General features: G+C 41.9%; 1 long non-coding RNA gene across 1 annotated transcript; it reads right to left on the reverse strand.

The window, feature by feature from the left end:
* Positions 1-261: 261 nt before the first annotated feature.
* On the reverse strand, positions 262-12,273 carry LOC109188724. The gene is made up of 3 exons (XR_002055483.1): positions 12,263-12,273; positions 6,633-6,635; positions 262-350 (listed from the first exon to the last, which is right to left on the reverse strand). It is a non-coding gene; the product is annotated as an uncharacterized LOC109188724 (long non-coding RNA).
* Positions 12,274-25,507: the final 13,234 nt, after the last annotated feature.

A 25,507-nucleotide genomic window follows, 5' to 3' on the forward strand; every position in this document is an offset into this window, starting at 1 on the left:
CACCTAGTATGTGGTAGTATTGAATTTTTCCCAATCTATTTTTCTATCCTTAGTATGCAGTCTATTTTACTGTATCACTACCATAGCGTATCTTTAACGGCTATCAAATGAAGTTGGGTATAAATGTTGTTTATAAACCTTGGTCTGTTTTCTAAATACCTAGAGACCTTAATAGGGGATCAATAGATACACTTACTGCATACTTTATGAAGATTGGTTCACAGCATTAGGGGGAGATATGAGTCCAAATAGTTTAATGAAATGCCGAGAAGTTACATGGAATGGAAAGATCTTCATTAGTTAAGAAATCCACATACTAGTTATACTGAACTAAAAGTTCAGAAGATAATCTATTTGCGACATTAGCAAATAATCTGCCAAATATATCTATTGATCATGTTGATAAAAAAAAGAGTCACTAGGTCACATATATAATCCCCAACTTAGACCAAATATATCTATCGATACTCCTTGACGCCGGAAGTGTAGGAGATATATCGGTGTAAGAGATAAGAATCATAATACTAGATATAGTAAAGAAACATTGTCACTATTGAAATATCTTAAAGAATCATGTCCTGAAGATGTTCGTCCAGATGTCGAAAACCCCAGTAAACTTATAGGTGCACGGAATAATCATACTAGGGGTGTGGAACGACCAGATCTAAATATTTTTGGGAAATGTCTAGAATTTGGTTGTTTTAGAAATTGTCATTACTTTTATAAATATGGGAGATATTTATGATAAAATCTTATAGTTGTCGACAACACAATTACCTTTACAAATTGCTCTCATTATATGATAATCTGGATCTAGAGCTAGGCACTAGTAGTGCCATGACTGTTTAATGTATAAAGGATCAATTAAGGCATACATAGCTCAACTCGCTGGTAAATGTATTTTCTTTATAAATATGTACACCATTGAATGTTAACCTGTAGGTTACAAATGGGTGATTGTACGAAAGAGAAACGAGAATAATGAGATGGTGTGATCTAAAGCGAGCTTTGTAGTCTCGGGTTCACGCAGAGACCCTTGATTGATTTTGATCAAATATAGTCTCCCAAGATAGATGACATTAAGTTCTGCTACATAATATCATTGGCAGAATAATAATAATAAATTTAGATATGTAGTTGATGGACGTCATGACCACATAATTGTAGGTCATTAAACGCTAATTTTTATTTGGAAAAATCCTTGACGGATTTGTAATTCTTAGAATGAGAAAAGAAATGAAAATTGCAATGTATTTTGTTGAATTACAAAGGCTTTACTTGACTTGTAGTAGTAAGCAAGTGAATGTACAATTTCCTCCTGAAGTAGGAATATGTAAATATAAATATGTGCTTGTTAGAAAGTTGCTAATGGAGTTATTTATTTATTATCTCAGTCTATGTCGATTGTGTAAGTACGATTGAATGTATAAAGAGCTTAATGATATTAGATCATGCTTAAAGACGGAGTTTGAAATGAAGACTGGGAAACTCAAGTATTATCTCGACTTGAAGATTGAGCTTTTCCTTGAGGGAATTTTTCACACCAGTTAGCCTAGATTGAAAAATGTCTTCAAGATGTTTTAAATAGATAAGTATCTTTTACTTATCGCACTAATGGTTATCCTATCACCAAGTAGATAATGAACCATTTAGACTCGAAGAAGATAATGAGAATACTTTGGGACCAAAAGCCCATTACTTCATTGTCATTGGAGCACGAATTTAGGACCAGAAGTTCTATAATCGCATCAGGCCTGATATTGTGTCTGTGATGAAATTGCTAGCAACATTTAGTGCTCCTTCAAAAATGAAATTTTGGAATGGTATTTAACATATCCCTCAGTATCTTCGAGTTACAAGGATTTTGGCATCACTATGAGAAACCAAAATATGGTTTTTTCAATGGGCTATTTTGGTACTGGTTGTTTTTATTTGATCCCCATAATGCCAAGTCCCAAACTGGTTATGTTTTGTTTTACCCACACTTTCCTATATGTGAACAATAAAGCTTGTGTTGCACGAATAATAAATGGGTATGTTTAAGAATATTTGAAAGAGTATATATATTGTCAAGATGCAACACATGTGAGCTCCAAAAGAGTCACGAGGATCTTATACAGAATGTTCACTCTAGTGACAATCTTGGAGATTGTACTATATTTCTCTTCTACACTTATCTTGGAACAATGTTTTATGATATTAAAACGTGTAGACTTTGAAGATTGTTATCTTTAGGGGAGTGACATTTACTTGAATTAATCTGGAAGATTGTGTCCTGAAGACAACAGTTGTACTCATTTTCTTTAATTTGATTGTGTTTTGATATAAGTCTCTTAATTAAAGTTTGTTTAATGAGGTAGCTAGTGCAACACATGAGAACACATCATGTACTCTTTTCCTCATCAGGTTTTTTTCCACTGGATTTTTCTAGTAAGGTTTTTAACGAGGCATGAGTGTGATATAGTGACGTCAAAGGGGGAGAGTCGCAAACCCTGAAATCCTAAATATTATGCCCTAAAAGTTTATGATTGATTTATAGTTGTATTCTTTTCCTTAGCTAAGTTTTTTCCCACTGGATTTTCTTAGCCTAATGTTTTTAATGAGGTAACCCTGTATAACACATATATTAAAATTACCTCATGTATTTTTTCCTCGACTAGATTTTTCCTACAGAATTTTCCTAGCAAGGTTTTTAATAAGGCATGAATACAGTAAGATGGCCAAGGGGGAGTGTTGTAAATATTGGGTCTTTATGGCCATTATCCTACTTTGATGAAAGCACTTTCATTACAGTTTTCCTACTTTGTATATGTATATATAACATCGGTTATCTAATGAAATTAGTCCCCTGCGTTTCCTGAGTTCACCTTACTTGCTTTTTGTATGGTTTTGAACGTACAATTTGCATGAAGAAACATCCTAATTTATAACACTTACAAAATTTATTTTAAAAACTCTATAAAAAAATTACAAAATTTCTTTTCAATATCTTTCAAAAGGAAAAATGTCTTCTAATATTGCTGAATGTCCTTATTGTTGAGTACCTCCGTTCCTATTTTTTCTTACCAATGAAACTATGTTATAATAGATCGACAGTTATGCTCCTTTGTCTGGGTTTATACGTAGACAACTTTGGAGAAAATTCCGCAACTTCAGTGAAGCCCTGGCAACTCCAATGGGAGGGCATTGCAGATTGTAGTCTTGACTTCAGCCAAATTGTTGTTGAAGTCGCAGGACATTGGATATGTGTCGTGGTATAACTCCCAAACTAGCATTCCTAGTGCCCATTCTCTGAGGCATACGGGTGTTGTAGTCCCCTATAGAGGCGATCTGCTTCTAGTTCATCGGGAGTCAAGTACTTCCTCCCAACTTCTTCAGATGATGATTATTCTCCTTACGCAGTCTTTAATGAATTGCGAATTTTCGAAACTGGCTACTTTGGTGACGCCTTTACTATTACGGAGAATACTCTTTGGTTGAATACCAGGTGGACTTTTTTTTTTGTTATAAATTTATTTCAAGGATGATACAAGTTGTTGAGTTACCCATGCGAGGGTACTTCATCTGGGAAATGCTTTCCCAAGATATTTTTATGCAAAAATTCAAGAAGGATGTGAATGATACCATTCTCAGTGTACTTCTTGAACCCCATCGTCCTAACTATGTTTGGGTGCATGGTCAAGGGTTTGAAGAATTTCCATCTCCATGCTATCTTGGAACGGATTCGCATCACACATTGAATAAACGGTTTTCAATGCAAATGTGTACCCCGCTGATCGAGTTCACCACATTTTCGACATTCCTCCCAATGGATATATGGGTGGAACTTAAACCTATGAAGTTGACTGTATTGTGAGAAAGGGGATTAGTGGCAGGTAAAGGAGGAAAGTCAATTACCGAGCGCTGAACAACAATTGGATGGAGAACCGCTGGAAATTCCCACACTCGGGACCCCGGCTTCCCCGTTTGATGTTTCCCCGATCCCCGTGGTGTCCCAACGGACTCCGTCTATCGTGCCTATGTCTAGTTTGATGTTTCGGGTACCGTTCGTAGGTTGTATGAGTCTTATATATTGCATGCTAGTTGAATTGGTATCCCGTTGACCCAGGTATGAGAAGTATGAACCCCTTAGGAATATTCCTAGTTGTGGATGACCACGCATAGGTTTCGTTATACGTTTTCCCCCCTTCCCAGTGTGCTAATATGGGCTGCATGTGCTTGCTAAGTGTTATGTGTGCATGTTACCCCCGATTTGGTTGAGATCAATCGGGCTATACGGGCAGTCGGATGAGCTGAGAACCATACCGGCTGTTAACCAGGCTGGTAAAGACCGGTCAGGTATATAAATATTATATAGGACTAAGTTCCACTATACGGGCAGTCGGATGGGCTGAGAACCATACCGGCTGTTAACCAGGCTGGTAAAGACCGGTCAGGTATATAAATATTATATAGGACAAAGGTCCACTATACGGGCAGTTGAATGGGCTGAGAACCATCCCAACTGTTAACCAGGCTGGTAAAGACCGGTCAGGTATATAAATATTATATAGAACTGCGGTTCATTAGTCGGTTGCGATCGGCTCCTCCGTAATGTGAGACGGGGCAGGGTGCTGCGGGGCCGTGTCAGAGCTATATGCGCTGAGCCTCATGTATGGGCATGCGATTGGTCCTGTGGCGCCAACAAAGTGTGCTATGTGACATGACGAGAAGAATTGATGATGTGACTGTTATGGAAACGTGACCATAGGACTCTTACTAGTAATGCTTATTTGTGATCATTGGTTGTGCTTATCTATAACTGTTCCCTATGTGAGAATTGTTCATGCTTGATTATGACTACTGATTGTGTGTATCCCTATCTGTCGAGTCGGTTCCCTGATTTGAAAACTAGAGTCTCGTAGGATATATCTTCATGCTTCGAAATGACTTTTCGTATACCTATGTATATATGTATATATGTATTGTATTTCAACGCGTTGGAGTGGGTTACCAGCATCTCTCGCTGAACAGATATATTTGGCTTTCAGGCACAGAAGAATAAGTCACTCGAGTGCGCTAGAGCTTGGAACGTAGAAGTAGTTAGCTTCCCTTTCGGCCTGCGTGCCATGTTTATGCATTTATATTATTGAGACACTAGTTAGTTAGCCTGTGCACCTGAGTTCTCTAACTCAGGTGTGGCATAGCACCCCGTACTCTCGTACTCTGTTTGGGATTTAATGAGATTTCACCTTTATTTTATAATTTTTAAAGATCTTGAAAATATGGGGTATTACAGACGGGGACGAGGAGGGAATTCCCCCCTCGACCCCATCCCCGATTTCCCGTATAATATTATATATAATATTAATAAAAAAAACTTTTTTTTGAATGCTATTGACTCTATTACATTGTAGTATCTGTTCAAACATACTTTCTCAACCTAATGAAAAGCACAAAGAGTCAACAACGCCTCCACTGAGACTCGATTTCATGACTTTCCACATGGGAGAGGTCACTACATGCCATTTGAGCACAAGGTGCTTGGCATTAATAAAAAAAAAAAACCTTAAAAACAAAAGATTCAAAATCTTTATTCTCATAGCCTGTTAACCCTATAAGTTTATAGCATTGGTCATGCTTATTCTCTGTGATGAGCAATGGTGCACCCAAAGGAATTCATTTTGCAAGGGGATTAAATATTAATTCATAAAGATATCATTCATGATTATGTTGACTCAATAATTTGGGCAATAAGTTGAGGTTTAATTTAATATGGACTTTCATGTGCTTAGCAGTTTTCTTGAGTTGTATGATCGAAGATTTGAAGTTCATTTTGTTTTGTTATGTAGGTATGTTTAAGGATTCAAAACTTAACAATTTAAAATTTTGATAATATTAGTCTTTTTTTCATTGGTATTGGTATAATTCAAAAAACGGGCAGGGATTCCCGTCCTTGAAAAATCCCCGCCGGGGAACGGGGAGCTATTTCAGGGCCGGGGACGGGGATCCCATTTCCCGCTCCCCGTCCCGTCCCGTTGCCATCCCTAGAAAAAAAAGGGTATTCTGCAAATGATGAGTTAGAGGAGTTTGAGGGAAGTGAATATGAAAATGACAAGGCTGATGACCAAGATTTTGTGAAGCATGTTGATCCCAGGTTGAATGTGGAGGGGTTGAAGTTCCTACAAATGTTGAGGCTGAAAAGCAAGGTAAGACAATCCAAAATGATAATGCAGTAAATCTTTCAGATGATGGGGCTAGTGGAAAAAGATAGAAAAATGTAATAGGTGGGAACAGTAATTAGACGCTTAGGGAGTTTAGGGAAAAGGTTTGCACTGAAGACCATATTGGCCTAAGTAAAAGACAAGCTTTCAAAGTAATGATCAAGGCTAAGAAGTGAAATCAAGGGGGAAATAGAGGAAAATTTTAACAAAATTTGGATATATTGTATGGAAATTGGAAAAAAATAAAAAAAATAAATCCAAACACTACTTGTGTTGTGAAGCCGTTTGATTTGACCTATGAAGGGGGTAAGAGGAGATTTATGAGAATGTACTTATGTTGGGATGCATGTAAGGAAAGGTTTAAGTATTGTAGACCAATCATTGGGGTTGATGGTTGTCATCTTAAGGGTAAAGTTGGAGGGATTCTACTGACTGTAATTGGTGTTGATGGTAATGAAGGCATATTTCCAATTGCCTATGCCATTGTAGAAGGAGAAACTAAAAACTCATGGTGCTGGTTTTTAGAGCTGTTGAAAAGGGACCTTATGTTGGGTTTTGCTGGTGAAGAAGATTACACATTTATATATGACAAGCAAAAAGATCTTGTTCCAGCTTTTGAAGAGTTGTTACCTATGGTAAGCCATATGTATTGTGTTAGACACCTCCATGCTAACATGAAAGTTGCAGGATTTGGTGGCATCCAATTAAGGATGCACTTTGGAAAGCAGCTAGGGCCACAACTATCACTAGTTTCACTAAAGCAATGACTGAGCTAAAAGCATTGGGTATTGATGCTTTTAGTTGGTTAGGTGACAAACATCTTACATAGTGGACTAGGTCTAATTTCTCCCCAACTCCAAAGTGTGATATGCTTGTAAACAATATCTGCGAATGCTTCAATGCAATGATATTGGATGCAAGGGATAGTCCAATGATTAACTGCCTTGAGATTCTGAAAAAACAAGTGATGATTAGGTTGTTTGAGTGCAGAAAACAAGCTAGTAACTGGTTAGGAATGCTCTATGTAGTCATAACAAAAAAAAAAAAAATAGAAGTGTTTGAAAAACAAGCAAGAGGATATTGGGCTTATCAAAGACATATGTTGGGATTCCTGCTATTGGGTGAAAGAGTTATCAGTGTATGACTATGTGGATTCCTGTTACAAGATTGAAACATATTTGAAGACATATGATAGTTCTATTCAACCAATGGCTGGGTCTCATGACTAGCCAATTAGTGACAGACAACCTCCACTTCCACCTCTTTTCACTGCCAAAGTAGGGAGGCCAAAGAAGCTCAGGATGAAATCTACTGATGAATCAAAAAGTGATGAAATTCATCTGTCTAGAAAGCTTGTCAGTCTTCACTGTTCAAAATGCAAACAAAAAGGCCATAATACCAGAAGGTGTCATAAAAAATCACACAATGCAGATGCAGACCATCTAATTTATACAACATGTTAATTTATAATTTCAGTTAGAGATCTCTAATTAATTCTATTGATTTTGGTACTAGAGAGAGGCTGTAGCAGAAGAAATTCCAGTTAATACTCAACCAAATAGATAATGCAAATGCAGACCAGGTAATTTATACAACCTATTTAATTTAAAATTTCAGTTACAGATATGTAGTGCATTCTATTAATTTTGGTACTAGAAAGATGTTGTGGCAGAAGAAATTCCAGTTAATACCCAACCATTTGACAGTGCTGAAGATGATGAGCTACTTAGACTATTTGACTGTCCAGTCCAAGGAATTCCAAATATAGGTTTTCAAATATTTAGAGGTAATTACATACTTCCATTTTAATAGGACATATGCAATCAAACTTCCATTATATTTACTAATTGGTTCATTTATTACTCTATAGTTGATCCATTACTCAATATTGGAGACAATATTATTGGAAATTGTCAAAGTAATGTTCAGGAACTGCCAGTTGAGACTAGTTAAATAGAGATCACACCATTAGGTATTTCTTGTTAGTTGTTTTAAATTTATATAGGTCATTTGTGTTCATTTATATATAGGTCATTGGTATATTGTCAAAGCAATGTTCAGGAACTGTCAGTTGAGACTACTTACACTGTTTTGATAATTTGTATAGGTCAATTAGAGTTTGAGGAAATGGATAACACAACACAACATAATGGAAATGAAGGAGAAGTAGGGCGAGTCAGGATCAATGTTGCTGACACTTGTAATACATCCCTGGCAAAAAAAAAAAAAAAAAAAAAAAAAAAGAAAAAAAAAACACAAGAAAGTTCAACCTCTGCCCAAATCAAAGGGACAAAAGTCAATTGGACTCACTAAGTCAAGAACTAAGGTGGCAAAGAAATACATGATAAGGTCTTCCAACCTTATGAAGTTCAAAACTGACAAGTCCTCTCCAATTGAGTTAGAATGACATATTTGAAGTTGTGGAGAATGACTTTTAGTTTATTTTGTACCAAATCTTGTAATTTTGTGGAAAACAAACAAGACTAATAGCCAAACATGGGGGTGATTTGGTAATCAAAAATATTTTATTTGATTTGTTTATTTGTGATTGAATTTGCTTTTTGTAAGTGTAAATATGTTGCACATTTAAACCTCATAATATTGGTTTAGATTAGTTGTCAAAGTAGTTCTGGATTAGTTGCTGGACTAGTCATAGTGTTTGGAGTAGTTGACTGGATCAGCGCAAGAAAGTAATTTAGGAGGTATGAAGCTTATTCAAATTATTTATTCAAGACCCTATTTAAGGGGAGATCTAAATCTACTGGAGCAGTCGAAATCAAGGATGGGAAGAGTGCTTGTTTTGAGGATCAAAGGATCCTTTACTACCTATATAAAATGCTACTTTGATTAGCGTTCACTCACGCACTCTTTCACATTGTTTTACTCTGAAAGTCTTGGTTCATCTATACCAAATATATACTGTACTGTTGAGTGTGAAGAATGGCTCGTAATCAGATCATGAAGCAATGAAGATTGCCTGCACATCGGATCCACTGGAGTAGTTATAGGTTATACTCTAGTGTGTAATTAACTCTCCTCTTGTACTCCATTTTTATCATAGTGGATTTGGGTTGATGTGAGTGGCCCCGCAGACGTAGGAGTGAGGCTCCGAACTGCGTGAACATATCTTGGTGCATGCTTTCCTTTATTACTATTTATTTTATGTTCTTTATTATATCTGGAATAAGATTGCATCTAGTCCAGCTTTATAATTGAAATAAAATTAATTTCTTAAGCTAAATCTTGCATTCAAGACTCACGTTCTTTTTCAATTGGTATCAGAGCTTGGGGACTTAAATTACTAGTCTAACCGATCTGGCTATCACGTGTTTTTTGAACTCAAGATCTCAGTATCTGTTTTTTATTTCTGCTTGCCTGGTTTACTTGTTGCTCACTGTGCATTGAGTCTTACAGCATGGAACGACATAGAGCACCTCCTGAACTAACAGGTGACAACTATGCGTACTGGAAGGGCCGCACCAAAATGCATCTACGAGCTCAAGGGGAGAAGGTCTGGAGGGCTGTTCTCACTGGTTGGTCTCATCCTACCAAAGATGGAGACAATACAGGAGATCCTCCAGCCTTCAAACCAGAGGAAGAATGGACAGAGACTGAGATGACTACCGCCGGCTACAATCATAAAGCTTTAGATACTATTTTCTCTTTAATGCATGAAAGTCAGTTTACTATTGTTGCAGGGTGTGATTCGGCTAAAGAAGCTTTGGATGCCTTAGAAACTACCTATGAAGGAACCGCATCGGTTAAACAATCCAAACTACAAATGGTTCAAACAGACTTTGAAGATCTAAAGATGAAAGATGATGAAACTATAGTGGATTTTCATGCTCGGGTGCAAGAACTAGCCAATAGGGCAAGCATCTTAGGCAAGCCAATCACTCAAGAAAGACTTGTTAAAAAGATTCTTCGCTCACTCCCTCCAAGGTTTCGCATGAAAGTTACAGCTATTCAGGAGCACGATGGATGGTAAAAGAAAACTGTACAGAAATTGATGGGAAGTCTACAAACCTATGAGATGGAAATTTTAGGCGGCCCTGAAACAAAAGGAAAAACCGTAGCTTTCTCTGTCGAAGACGCTGGAGCAGTTTCTGATCCAGATGAGGTAAGTGATGATCCAGTAGTTTTCTTAACTAAAGGTTTTTCTAAATTGTTGCAACAGGTAAAACAACGACAAACTGGAAAATTTGGCAAGTTTCAAAGTAAAAAAGGATCGGGGTCGAGTGCTATTCGGAACAATCAAAAATCAAAAATCAAACTCGTCCAACCAACAATCAGGCACATAAAAAACTCTCAATCCAAAGAAAAACCGGAGGCAAAGGGATCAAGTGTTATGGATGTGAAGGATATGGTCATGTGCAAGCTGAATGTCCAACCTACCTAAGACAGAAGAAGTCGATGAAAGTCGCTCTTACCTGGAGTGATGATGATGAACCAGAAACTGATCCAGGATCTCATCCAGATGAGATCTCGGGGAACTTTGTTGCCTTCACAGCCCTCACTACTACTGTGCCTGACTCGATAACTGGTGAAGAATCTGAAATTGAAGAGTATGTGTCATCAGAAGATCAAGATTTTCCTGCTCCTTCGTTTGAAGTAGAATATAGGAAATTGTATGCTAAATGGGAAATTATTGTAAAAGTTAATAGATCTTTGTCCAGTCAGGTTAGCATCCTAGAAAATGCCAAAAAGGTGTATCTATCTAAAATATCTGACAGGGACAGCATCATTGAAGCTAATCACAAGAAAGAAGAAACTCTCAAACATGAGCTGGAAGAACTCAAAAATGAGCTGGAGCAACTCAAACGCAAGATAAAAATGATGGATAACACATCCACCTTAGACCAAATTTTGGATTTTGGTCGAAAGGCATCCACGAAGTATGGGTTAGGATACTCAGGAGGAAAGGATAAAGCTGCCACAGTTTTCGTCAAAGCCACAAGCCCGGATTCAGTCACTGGAGCAGATCAAGATAGTCCAGAAAGTAGTACAGCTCAACGTCAAGTCAAATTTGCTCCAAGTAAAAAGGCTACCGAGATTAGAGTTTATAATCCTATATGTCATTATTGCAGGGTACGTGGACATACGAAACCAGAGTGCTTCTATTTCTACAACGACCAACGTGTTGAGAAATACACCAAAAAGTCTATCACCCCATTTGTTGAGCAAATCTGGGTGAAGAAAAGTGATTTCGTCTGCAATGTCTCCTTCCACTCTACAAGTACTAACAGAAAAGAAAGATGGTACTTTGATAGTGGGTGTTCACTTTATATGACAGGAGATGCTAAGTTCCTAAACAATATAAAAGGAAGTACAGGAGAAGTGACTTTCGGCGACGGAGTTAAGGGAAAGATCACTAGAATTGGTACTCTAAATGTCACAGGGCTACCCAAACTAAAACAAGTTCTTCTGGTCAAAGGCCTTCATGCAAATCTTATAAGCATAAGCCAATTATGTGATCAGGAATAGAAAGTCTGCTTCACCAAGGACAGCTGCAATGTTACAGACTATCAAAAAAACTGCGTCATGGAAGGTAAACGCTCTTCTGATAATTGCTATATACTTACCAACGATTCCTTTTGTTACAGGTCCAGCATAAAAGAATCAAAATTATGGCATCAAAAAATGGGTCACTTAAATTATCGCTCTCTGGAAAAGCTAATCAAGATTGAGGGTGTAAGAGGTCTACCCAACATCAAGGTAGAAACAGCCGGAGTACGCGGTGCATGTCAAGCTGGAAAACAAACTAGAGAAGCTCATACCCCTCAAAATATGATCAATACTATTGTAACACCCCGTGTTACGATCCCTAAAACCAATTAATCACTTAACCAATTACCCAAAAAAAGAATTAAATTACAATAATTAATTAGGAAAAGGCCCACCATAGTCCGTGGGCCCTCATCTCTAAACCCAATCCCTAGTCCTAAAAGGAATATAGTTAGCAAGCCTATAGTATTTGGGCCCTAATTTGGACTCTTAAATATATAAATAGGGGAACATTGGAGGCACCTAGGACCCCCACCACAATAATCCCTCACCACACAAGAAGTTCCAAGAATTCCCTTAGGAGAAATCAAGAAAGAAGAAAGCTTAAAGAAAGACCCTTCATAGCCAAGGGATTAATTAAAGGCTAAGAGGTAACCCATGTCTCAACAAAACCTATTTTCTTAGCTATGATCTCCCTCTTAGGCATCCCTCTATATTCTTGTGTTTTGATGAATTGTTTATATTGATGATGTGATCTTGATAATTGGTGATATGGTTTTATCTTGATAATCTTGATGATGAAAAGGGTTTCTTGATGATTGTGTGATATTCTTGGGGAATTCAGATTCTTGACGATTATGAGATATTCTTGATAAATTGTATTGTTCCTTGATGATTAAAAGATGGGTTACGTTCTTGATGATTTAATTGTGATTAGAGCCCTAGGATGCAACGTGAAACTCGTATGATGTTATTCTTAATGTGTTGGGTGGGAATTCGCATGTTTGGGGTGTTAATTATGTTTAGAAAGCATGATAGGATATGTGCCGTATCTTTCTCGCTTTTGATCTGTTAAATGTCTACGTGTTGCCATCAATTGCGTTTTAAAGTGTCTAAGCATGGTTTCGGGTTCCACATAGGTTCCCGGGGCGTTATTGGTGAAAAAGAGTCAGTGGGGTGTAGGTGGGGGTAGGGGACCCGCCACCTACTCGCGGCCAGGATGGATGCCGCCGGCAGCCCGACTGCCCGCCGGGCACCCGCTGCCCGGAAGTCTGCCACCGGGCGGGCAGCCGGCGGGTGACCCCTCACCCACCGGCTACCCGCTGGAAATTACCCCACATCAGGATCCCGGCCTCCTCGTTTGATGTTCCCCCGACGCCCGTGGTGTCCCAACGGACTTCGTTTATCGTGCCTAAGTCTAGTTTGATGTTTCGGGTACCGTTCGTAGGATAAATGAGTCTTATATATCGCATGCAAGTTGAATTGGTATCCCGTTGGCCCAGGTGAAAGAAGTATGAATCCCTTAGGATTATTCCTAGTATGTGGATGACCACGCATAGGTTTCGTTATACGATTTCTCCCCCTTCCCAATGTGTCAATGTGGGTTGCATGTGTTTGCTATGTGTTATGTGTGATACCCCAATTTAGTTGCGATCAAATTGGTTATTCCTGAGCTGCGGTTCAGAAGCTGGTTGCGGTCAGATTTACACTCTCGGGCTGCGGTCCACCGTTTGGTTGCGATCATACGTTTTACATGAGCTGCGGTTCATATTCCTGGCTGCGGTCAGATGACTACTCTTGGGCTGCGGTCCATTGTTTGGTTGCGATCAAACATTATGATGAGCTGCGGTTCATCGGTCGGTTGAGATCGACCCCTCCGTGTTGCGATACGGGGCAGGGTGCTGCAGGGCCGTGTCAGAGCTATATGCACTGACCCTCATGTATGGGCATGCGATTGGTCCTGTGGCGCCAACAAAGTGTGCTATGTGATGAGATATGGATGGTTTGACGTTACGAATGTTATGAAAACGTGACCATAGGATACATGCTAGTAAACCGTATATGCTTGGTTATGACTATTGGCTGTGCTTATCTCTATCTGTCGAGTCTGTCTCTCTATGCTTGTGAATTGTATAACTGTTGACTGTGCTTATCCCTATCTGTCGAGTCTATTCCTCGTTTTAAAAGCTAGAGTCTCTTAGGATATATCTTCATGCTTCAAAATGGTTTTCCTTATATCTATATATATGACTATATGTATTGTATTTCAACGCGTTGGAGTGGGTTACCAGCATCTCTCGCTGAACAGATATATTTGGCTTTCAGGCACAGAGGAGTAGACACTGGAGCGCGCTAGAATCTTGGAGCGTAGAAGTAGATAGCTTCCCTTTCGGCCTGCGTGCCATGCTTATGCATTTACATTATTGAGGATATTAGTTAGTTAGCCTGTGCACCGGAGTTCTCTAGCTCAGGTGTGGCATAACACCCTGTACTATTTATATTATGTTTTGGGATTTAATGAGAACTTACCTTTATTATATAAGTTTCAAAAGTTTTAAAATTTTGGGGTGTTACAGTTGGTATCAGAGCCTAAGTTTGACCCTAGGATAAGACTCTTAAGACTAGACTTTGAGACAATAGGCTTGAACTTTAAGTATTTAGGAACATAGGACTTAGGAACCTTAAGACGCGCGGTGTGTAACACCCCAGATTTTCAAGACATTTAAAACTTATAATAAAGGTAGAATCTTATTAAATCCCAAGATATAAATACAAGCATTCGGGGAGCTATGCCACACCTGGGCTAGAGAACCCAAGTGCACAGGCTAACTAACTAATATCCTCAAAGCGTAAATACGTAAACGCGGCACGCAGGCCAAAAGGGAAACTATCTACTTCTAAGTTCTAGCGCACTCCAGTGACTTAATCTTCTGTGCCTGAAAGCCAAATATATCTGTTCAGCGAGAGATGCTGGTAACCCACTCCAACGCGTTGAAATACAATACATATAGAGATATATATAGATATACGAAAACCATTTTGAGCATGAAGATATATCCTACGAACTCTAGCTTTAAAACGGGAAATGACTCGACAGATAAGGCCAGACACAAGCAACAGTTATAACGAGCATATGCAGTTTACAACAGATAAGGCAGATAAGGCAAAGCATAAACAATGATCATAACCCAACATGAACAATCCCCAATATAAATCCCATAGTCACATCCCCCAAGACACTCGTAATCACAACTCGTCCATGTCACAACACATAACACACTTTGTTGGCGCCACAGGACCAATCGCATGCCCATACATGAGGGTCAGCGCATATAGCTCTGACACGGCCCCGCAGCACCCTGCCCCGTATCGCAGCACGGAGGGGTCGATCGCAACCGACCGATGAACCGCAGCTCATCATAGTGTTTGATCGCAACCAAATAGTGGACCGCAGCCCAAGAGAATGTCATCTGACCGCAGCCAGGAAAAAGGACGAACCGCAGCTCGTATAGAAACGTTTGATCGCAACCAAACGGTGGACCGCAGCCCAAGAGTATCAATCTGACCGCAGCCAGCTTCTGAACCGCAGCTCAGGATAACCAATCCGATCGCAACCGAATTGGGGTAACACACACACATAACACATTGCAAGCACATGCAACCCACATTACACATTGGGAAGGGGGAGAAAACGTATAACAAAACCTATGCGTGACTCATCACATACTAGGAATAGTCCTAAGGGGTTCATACTTCTACCACCTAGGTCAACGGGATACCAATTCAACTAGCATGCAATATAATAGACTCGTAAACCTACGAACGGCACCCGAAATATCAAACTAGACATAGGCACGATGAACGGAGTCCGTTGGGACACCACGGGGATCGGGGGAACATCAAACGGGGAAGCCGGGATCCCGAATTGGGGAAATTTCCAGCGGGTAGCCGGTGGGTGGGGGGCCACCCGCCGGCTGCCCGCGGGAATTACTGTTCCGGGCAGCGGGTCGCCGGCGGGCAGCTGCCCGCCCGCCGGCTACCCGCTGCCGGGCGGTGTTTCACGGCCGTGGGTAGGTGGCGGGTCCCCTACCCCCCACTGAATCTTTTCACACACTTTACGCCCCGGGAACCGTTGTGGAACCCGAAACCATGCTTAGACACTTTACAACGCAATTAACGACAACACGTAAACAATTAACGAATCAAATACAAGAAATGAACGGCACATAACCTATCATGCTTTTCTAAATATAATCAACATCCCAAACATGCGATTTCCCCACCCGATAATCCAAGAATAAGATCATACGATACAACCTAGGGTTCTAATCACTTTTATATCAACAAGAATACGGTTCGTCTTCTAATTGCAAGATTCGGTAAGAATAACACATAAACATCAAGAGCATCACACAATTATCAAGATCAACACATAATCATCAAGAACTCCATATAATCATCAAGAATCTCCCAATATCAAGATTATCAAGATCCCTCATGGGATCATCACGTCAAACATCAATAATCATCATCATATCTCGCCAATACACAATAATATGGGGGAAACCCTAAGGGGGAATCATAGCTATGAAAATAGGTTTTGTTGAGACATGGGTTACCTCTTAGCCTTAATTAATTCCTTGGCTATGAAGGATCTTTCTTTAAGCTTTCTTGATTTCTTGATTTCTTCTAAGGGGATTCTTGGAACTCTTTGGGTGGTGAGAGATTATTGTGGTGGGGATTCTAGGTGCCTCCTAAGTTCCCTATTTATATATTTAAGACTCCTAGTTAGGGCCTGAATGGTATGGGTTTACTAATTCTATTCCTTATAGGGCTAGGGCTTGTTTTAGGGATAAGGGTCCATGGTCCATAGTGGATCATATTAATTAAAGAGGATCCTAATCATAATCTGAATAGTAAAAGGCCTACTTCCTTTATTCCTAACAGGCTTAAGATTCTTATTCGGGCAAGGGTCCACGGTTCATGGTGTACCTTACTAATTAATTAAAGGTAAACCTAACATAATTAAATCGTATTTAATTATTATTAACGGGATTAATTAAATAATTAATTCGGGATTGAAGGCCGTTACACGAGGTGTTAAACTCTCCCCCCCTTACGAGAAGCTTCGTCCCCGAAGCTTGGAAATCATTGCAGTGTTAACGAGTCAAGAGAAGAACCGTGGTCCTATTGAGAAGGTATTCCACGGGGAAATTGTATACTTGCACGCCTATGTGTGTTGGGTTTTTGGGAACGATTAGGTTTACAGGGCTAAGAGAGTGGGTTTCAAACTTGAGGACACGGTGAATTCAGGAATTAGGATCGAGTTTTCAAGGTTGCAACTTAGGTTGTGAGGTTGCCACTTGTATGGAATCGTTAAAACATGGGATTGAGAATGGGGTCTGAAGGGTAGAAAGGGTTTTGAAATAAGGAAGGGGCCGATTTTCCGAGGGAGGGAAAGGAATTCGGCTAGGATGGGTTAAGGTTTCTCGATCCCAAGTGAATAATCTGGTTAGATGCTTTGATCACGATGCGCCGACGAGCTGATGATCCTCCTTCCTTGGTGTTGGTGCTTGCTTGACTTTAAGATCCTTGTTAGACCTTGCTTCCCAGGCTAAGGTTTCATCCTTCTCTTCTTTCTTGAGGGAATTTCCCGTGGTGATTCAACACTTACTTCTTTAATGCGCCCAAGGTCTTGACCGAGTTGGGTCAACCAAGCCAATCTCTTAGGGCGCACTTCCCAAATTCTTCCCAAAGTCTCTTGGGAGTCGATGGACTTTGGGTTGAATTTCTCTTCTTATTGAATTTCATCTCCTCTTTAGTGGATGAAATTCTTAGTAAGACTTCATGTCTTACCCGAGGTTCGGCATTGTTGTGCCCTGTTTGTGTTATTTTTTTAATGATGAAGGTGCCCTTGCGTGCCCTTTTTCCTTTAAAGCGCAGTCGGTTACTAAATCTCGTTGTGGGATGACTCGGCGACTTTACGAGTCACCTCATTTCCTTGTGGGTCCTTAATGACCCTTGAAGTCTTGGCGCGAATGTGTTCTTCACCCTTTTGCTTAGCACCATGGGCTACGTAGTTCTTGATTCCATACAACTTGTAAGGAGTCCTCTGATTTACTCGAACGATGTCCATGGTTTGGAGGAGTCCCGGTCCCTCCTTAGCATTTTGACTTTTAAGGTTTTCGTGGGTTCTTAGTACGAGTTCCCAACTCGCCTCCTTGGTTTGCGCAATCCTTTACGCCAAACATCCGTAGTCGGTTGTATCGTAGGATCCGATTTCAATTACTCGTGCAATGTAATTGATTGTGATTTCCCGATGGTGTCTCGTGCGTCAAGGTCTTTTACGTAGGACACTATGTTTGGGTGGTCCATGGTTCCTTACCCAAGACTCACATTCCTCAATCGAGGCACACAAGTGCGCCATAAATCAATAAAATGAGGGGTTAAGAAATCAGCACATTGTACCAGTGGGCGCGAGGTGGGCGGTCGTCCGCCTGCCAAGCTCCTGCCAAGGACCCGCCAAGGTCCCGTCAAGGACCCGTTGGGGACCCGCGGGAAAGTGACTAGGAATAGTCAATTCCTTCGGGAAAGACCCCAAAAATGCACAGATTCATGTCCTGACAAGTCCCATGCCCTTGTGCACAATAAAAGGGACTTGGATACATAGGATGACCCATCGTACAATGTTCATTGATCCTTAAGCACGAGTTCTAGAGGTAGATATACATATATATATATATATATATATATATATATATATATATATCTATGTTTTCTTGGTCTGGGTTTAAAGGGGTGTAAGAAGTGCAAGGGCTACGTTTCAAAGTCGAGGGGCGGATAGGGTCGATGTCTCAAGGTCGTAATACAGGAAGGAAGGTTGCCACCTTGTATGCGTTTGTCTGTAATGAGGGATCAAGATCGAGGTTTGGAGTGATAGGACGGATTCTTTAATGAAATGGTACTTGATTGGCAAGGGGAGGGAAAGGGGCTAAGGACTCTTGGCTTCGAGTGATTATGCCTGTTTGGGGCTTGGTTGTGGCGTGCAGTCGAACTGGTGATCCCTTTTCCTTGGCTTTGTTTGATTCTAAGATTTTCGTTTGATCTTCTCTTCCCGTGTCGAAGTCCCCTTCGTCTCTATGGCTTCCAGGGGAATTCTTGTGATGGTTTCCGTGCACGTTCCCCTCGGATGTCCAGAAGTCTGGACCCAGTCGGTTTAGTGGGTCAAACCCCTAGGTCTTGACTCCTAATCCTTACCGAGGGTTCTTAAGGGTAAGGGGGGTTTCGGGTTAATCTTTCTTGTTCTATTGGGTTTCATCCCTTCCTTGGTGGATGAAATTCTTAGCAAGGCTTTATGTCCTCCTTGAGGTTCGGCCTGTTGCACCTATTTGACGATGTTTTCTGTAGCGAGGGCCCCTGACACATTGAACGTATTTGTTTGCCCGCTCTTGTCAACGCATGGCGTTCTTCGGTGGCGTACGTACAGGCTATGGTTTCTCGTGAAGCCTTCACGGTTTTTGTGCAAGGGTGGGGTGATACGTATTCGTAACCTCCACCTACTTCGCCGATTCCTATCTAACAACTTATTTTAATATTGAATCAATGAATGTCGGTTCTTCACGCCCCTGGGCAGGGTAAGGGCCTTATGCTGCTCTACGGTTTTTAACAGGGTTTCCAAACGGAGTGGGGATATGAACTTAGAGTAAGGGCAATAACAATTTAGGGTTTCCGAGGGTTTGGGTTAAGCGCAACAAAGGGTGAGCAAGGTCATGACGGTTGCGAATTTGCTCTTAAGGTAATTAAGGATTCAGGGTGGGAGTTTTCAACAAATAGGGGTATCAAGATGCTGGGGTTTCAGGGCGGATGATATTTTAAATTGGGGTGGTGGGGTCGCAAGGTGTCGCGATATACTTACCTTGCACCCAAGGATTCGACTAGTGGTGTCGTTCCTTCGCTACTTTAATAGGTGTCCTAGCTCTCCTTCCTGTTTGTTGTAGCCGCAACCCGGGTTTGCCGAGATAAGGCAACTTGTCGGAAGGTGCATGTCATTTGTCTGACTCGGGGGTTATCGCGGTTACCCTAGGTTGGTGCGTATTGCAGTCTGTCCCTTTTAGCAGTCCTGACTGTAACGCCTCTTCTTAGTAGTCATCCAAATCTTCCTTTTCTTTGGTCAGGGTCCTTGTCAAGTCTTTTGACGGGAGTTAGGACGAGGCGCTTTATCGGGTAAGTGTACGTTACCCAGTTGTGGAAGTAAACTTATCTATTCGCACCCTTACCTGGTGTGGTAAGCGTAGGGGGAGGTTCCTTTAAGTTAGAGAGGGATGAAGTGAGGGGAGGTTATGTGTAGGTTTCACAATCTCACTGCGCGTCCAAAGATTCCTGGATCCTATGTTCCTAAGTACCTAAAGTCCGGTCTTAAGAGTCTTATCCTAGGGTCAAACTTAAGCTCTGATACCAACTGTAACACCCCAGATTTTCAAGACATTTAAAACTTATAATAAAGGTAGAATCTTATTAAATCCCAAGATATAAATACAAGCGTTCGGGGTGCTATGCCACACCTGGGCTAGAGAACCCAAGTGCACAGGCTAACTAACTAATATCCTCAAAGCGTAAATACGTAAACGTGGCACGCAGGCCAAAAGGGAAACTATCTACTTCTAAGTTCTAGCGCACTCCAGTGACTTAATCTTCTGTGCCTGAAAGCCAAATATATCTGTTCAGCGAGAGATGCTGGTAACCCACTCCAACGCGTTGAAATACAATACATATAGAGATATATATAGATATACGAAAACCATTTTGAGCATGAAGATATATCCTACGAACTCTAGCTTTAAAACGGGGAATGACTCGACAGATAAGGCCAGACACAAGCAACAGTTATAACGAGCATATGCAGTTTACAACAGATAAGGCAGATAAGGCAAAGCATAAACAATGATCATAACCCAACATGAACAATCCCCAATATAAATCCCATAGTCACATCCCCCAAGACACTCGTAATCACAACTCGTCCATGTCACAACACATAACACACTTTGTTGGCGCCACAGGACCAATCGCATGCCCATACATGAGGGTCAGCGCATATAGCTCTGACACGGCCCCGCAGCACCCTGCCCCGTATCGCAGCACGGAGGGGTCGATCGCAACCGACCGATGAACCGCAGCTCATCATAGTGTTTGATCGCAACCAAACAGTGGACCGCAGCCCAAGAGAATGTCATCTGACCGCAGCCAGGAAAAAGGACGAACCGCAGCTCGTATAGAAACGTTTGATCGCAACCAAACGGTGGACCGCAGCCCAAGAGTATCAATCTGACCGCAGCCAGCTTCTGAACCGCAGCTCAGGATAACCAATCCGATCGCAACCGAATTGGGGTAACACACACACATAACACATAGCAAGCACATGCAACCCACATTACACATTGGGAAGGGGGAGAAAACGTATAACAAAACCTATGCGTGACTCATCACATACTAGGAATAGTCCTAAGGGGTTCATACTTCTACCACCTAGGTCAACGGGATACCAATTCAACTAGCATGCAATATAATAGACTCGTAAACCTACGAACGGCACCCGAAATATCAAACTAGACATAGGCACGATGAACGGAGTCCGTTGGGACACCACGGGGATCGGGGGAACATCAAACGGGGAAGCCGGGATCCCGAATTGGGGAAATTTCCAGCGGGTAGCCGGTGGGTGGGGGGCCACCCGCCGGCTGCCCGCCGGAATTACTGTTCTGGGCAGCGGGTCGCCGGCGGGCAGCTGCCCGCCCGCCGGCTACTCGCTACCGGGCGGTGTTTCACGGCCGTGGGTAGGTGGCGGGTCCCCTACCCCCCACTGACTCTTTTCACACACTTTACGCCCCGGGAACCGTTGTGGAACCCGAAACCATGCTTAGACACTTTACAACGCAATTAACGACAACACGTAGACAATTAACGAATCAAATACAAGAAACGAACGGCACATAACCTATCATTCTTTTCTAAATATAATCAACATCCCAAACATGCGATTTCCCCACCCGTTAATCCAAGAATAAGATCATACGATACAACCTAGGGTTCTAATCACTTTTATATCAACAAGAATACGGTTCGTCTTCTAATTGCAAGATTCGGTAAGAATAACACATAAACATCAAGAGCATCACACAATTATCAAGAACAACACATAATCATCAAGAACTCCATATAATCATCAAGAATCTCCCAATATCAAGATTATCAAGATCCCTCATGGGATCATCACGTCAAACATCAATAATCATCATCATATCTCGCCAATACACAATAATATGGGGGAAACCCTAAGGGGGAATCATAGCTATGAAAATAGGTTTTGTTGAGACATGGGTTACCTCTTAGCCTTAATTAATTCCTTGGCTATGAAGGATCTTTCTTTAAGCTTTCTTGATTTCTTGATTTCTCCTAAGGGGATTCTTGGAACTCTTTGGGTGGTGAGAGATTATTGTGGTGGGGATTCTAGGTGCCTCCTAAGTTCCCTATTTATATATTTAAGACTCCTAGTTAGGGCCTGAATGGTATGGGTTTACTAATTCTATTCCTTATAGGGCTAGGGCTTGTTTTAGGGATAAGGGTCCATGGTCCATAGTGGATCATATTAATTAAAGAGGATCCTAATCATAATCTGAATAGTAAAAGGCCTACTTCCTTTATTCCTAACAGGCTTAAGATTCTTATTCGGGCAAGGGTCCACGGTTCATGGTGGACCTTACTAATTAATTAAAGGTAAACCTAACATAATTAAATCGTATTTAATTATTATTAACGGGATTAATTAAATAATTAATCCGGGATTGAAGGCCGTAACACGGGGTGTTACACGGTGAGACTGTGAAACCTATACATAACCCTCCCTCACTTATTTAAAGAAAACTCCCCCTCCGCTTATCGCATCAAGGTAAGAATGCAAAATAACATCGACCTATGAACACCAGGATGACGCCAAAAAGGAAACAGGTAGGGACACCGGAACTCCCCACCCAGGAATTCTTGACTCAGAATCTGCAACGCCTGGCCCAAATTGCCCAAGCACTAAGTGCTACCGTGCCCCAGCCATCACCAACAAACGAGAACTTGGAAATCCACCACCAAGTCTCGGCACACCAACCACCCATCTTCTCGGGGAACGAAGACCCCATGACCCTCGAGGAATGGATCGGGACTTTTGACAAGATATTCAGGGCAACCAGATGCCCGGAAAATCACCAAGTAAGAATAGCCTCCTTCTACTTCAGACACGAGGACGACACCTGGTGGGCTCACGAAAGACCCACATACGAACAGGGCCACGAATTCGACTGGGAAACCCTAAAAACGCGACTACGAGAACAATTCTACCCCAACCATCTAAAAGCCGCCATATACAAAGAGTTCCTCCACCTAAAACAAGGGGCAGTCCCGATCGCGGAATACTACCAGCAATTCCGCAGACTGGCTCGCCTCACCCCCGAGCTAGTACCCACCCAGGAGATCAAGGTCAAGAAGTTCATAACAGGCCTTGACCCCGAACACCAGAAAGCCCTGACCACACAAGAACCAAGAACCCTCGGGGAAGCCTATGCCAAGGCATTCCAACTACAACAAGTATCAAACCAATCCCGGGAGACATACCTGGGATATAAAAGGAAACCTGAGGGGAGTCACACAATTCCCCCACGAGGGCCTAAAAACCCCAGGACCGTCTCACCCCACAAGATCGCAACGCCAACCATTCAAGGAAGAATCCTTACCCTAAGCAAAGCCAAGGTCGGAGACAGCAACATAGTCTCCGGAACCTTCCTAGTACACGCCACCCCCGCCACTATACTATTTGATTCAGTGGCTACCAACTCATTTATAGCGACCGAATTCGCCACTCAACTCAGCCTTAACACCAACACTAAAGTCCGACTCCAGGTCAAGGTGGCCTCCGGCGAAATCATGAAGTGCGACCGCATGTACGAGAACATAATGATCACCATCCAAGGAGTGGAATTTCCCAGCAACTTAATACAATTCGGACTGGATGGGGTACAAGTGATCTTAGGCATGGACTGGCTAGGGAAATTCCAAGCACAAATCCTATGCGGAGAACAAAAAGTGGTCCTACGGGGACCAAAAGGTAAAAGGGTGTCATACCATGGGACTCACCAGGGTCCAGAGATCAAACTTGTAAACATGGTGAAGATAAAGAAATACCTAAACCAAGGAAGCGAGGCCTTCCTATGCTCGGTCGAGGACCTCAACACCAAAACACCCGAACCACAAACCATTCCAGTAGTAAACGAATTCGCCGACGTCTTCCCAGGCGAGATCCCCGGGGCACCCCCGGCCAGGGAAGTCGAGTTCACAATAGACCTCGTACCTGGCGCTGCCCCGATCTCTAAACCACCATACAGGCTAGCACCAAAAGAAATGAAGGAACTGAAAACGCAACTTCAGGAACTACTAGATAAAGGTTACATCCGCCCCATCACCTCCCCATGGGTAGCACCAGTACTATTCGTTAAAAAGAAAGATGGGAGCATGCGCCTGTGCATTGACTACAGGGAACTTAATCAAGTCACAATAAAGAACAGGTACCCCCTTCCCCGAATCGATGACTTGTTCAATCAGCTTAAGGGGGCAGGGGTGTTCTCGAAAATTGACCTAAGATCCGGATATCACCAAATACAAGTGGCCAAACCAGACATTCAGAAAACGGCCTTCCAGACACGCTACGACCACTACGAATTTATAGTAATGCCCTTCGGACTCACCAACACACCCGCCATATTCATGGACCTCATGAACCGAGTATTCTGACCCCACCTGGATGACTTCATCATTGTATTCATTGATGACATCCTAGTCTACTCCCGAAACAAGGAAAAACATGAAAGGCACCTCCGCATAACCTTGCAAACTTTAAGAGAACACCAACTATACGCCAAGTTCTCCAAATGCGAATTCTGGAAAGACAGCGTGGCCTTCCTGGGCCACGTGATAACCAAAGAGGGAATTAAGGTGGACCCCGCCAAGGTCCATGCCATTAAGGAATGGACCACACCAAGCTCACTGTCAGAGGTCCGAAGCTTCCTGGGCTTGGCTGGTTACTACAGGAGGTACGTACCCGACTTTACTAAAATAGCTCAACCTCTCATCAAACTCATGAAAAAGGAGACCCCCTTCCGATGGGACGACAACTGCATCACGGCCTTTCAGGAATTGAAGGATAAACTAACCACGGCACCCGTACTAGCCATCCCCTCTGGGGTGGAAGGGTTCGAGGTCCTCAATGACGCGTCCAAAAAGGGGTTGGGGTGCGTACTAATGCAAAACGGCAAGGTAATAGCATACGCATCTAGGCAACTCAAAACCCACGAAGAAAATTACCCCACCCATGATCTCGAGCTAGCCGCTATCGTATTCGCACTGAAAATTTGGAGGCACTACCTATACGGAGTGCAATGCAAGATTTACACAGACCATAAAAGCCTAAAGTACATCTTCACCCAGAAGGACCTAAACATGAGACAATGAAGGTGGCTAGAACTCATAAAAGACTACGACCTAGACATCCAGTACCACGAGGGAAAAGCTAACATTGTGGCAGACGCCCTAAGCAGGAAGGCTAACCACTCCCTCAATGCCACCTTGATCCTACCCGACCAGCTGTACAAAGACTTCCAGAAGTTGAACTTGGAAATAATAGAGCAAAATCAAACCCACCCCGAGACCCACCTATTCAACACACAAATCATACCCACACTCTTCGAAGAAATCAAAATAGG

This window comes from Ipomoea nil, unplaced genomic scaffold (assembly GCF_001879475.1).
Source record: "Ipomoea nil cultivar Tokyo-kokei standard unplaced genomic scaffold, Asagao_1.1 scaffold1474, whole genome shotgun sequence".
Taxonomy (NCBI): domain Eukaryota; kingdom Viridiplantae; phylum Streptophyta; class Magnoliopsida; order Solanales; family Convolvulaceae; genus Ipomoea; species Ipomoea nil.